This window comes from Echinops telfairi, unplaced genomic scaffold (genome assembly GCF_000313985.2).
Source record: "Echinops telfairi isolate 266 unplaced genomic scaffold, ASM31398v2 ScPeMD7_7469;HRSCAF=8507_0, whole genome shotgun sequence".
NCBI lineage: Eukaryota > Metazoa > Chordata > Mammalia > Afrosoricida > Tenrecidae > Echinops > Echinops telfairi.
The window spans coordinates 94,473,792-94,474,246 of NW_022111372.1; positions in this window are offsets into that span (position 1 = coordinate 94,473,792).

Consider the following 455-nt stretch of genomic DNA (forward strand, 5'->3'; position numbering starts at 1 on the left):
CTACAGATGGGCTTTGGGTCTCCACTCTGCACTCCCCCTCATTCACATTGATATGATTTTTTTGTTCAGGGTCTTTGATGCCTGATACCTGCTCCCATCGACACCTCATGATCACTGAGGCTGATGTGCTTCTTCCATGCGGACTTTGTTGCTTCCCAGCTGGATGGCTGCTTGTTTATCTTCAAGCCTTTAAGAATCCAGACACTATATCTTTTGATAGCCGGGCACTATCAGTTTTCCTCACCACATTTGCTTATGCACCCATTTTGTCTTCAGTGATCTTGTAGAGAAGGTGAGCATCACAGAATGTCAGGTTATTAGAAACAAGTATTCTTGCATTGAGGGAGTACTTGAGTAGAGGCCCAATGTCTGTATGCTGCCTTAATACCTAACATTAAGATCTATATGCACATAGATCTATTTCCCTATTGTTACATAGAAATATATTTACATAT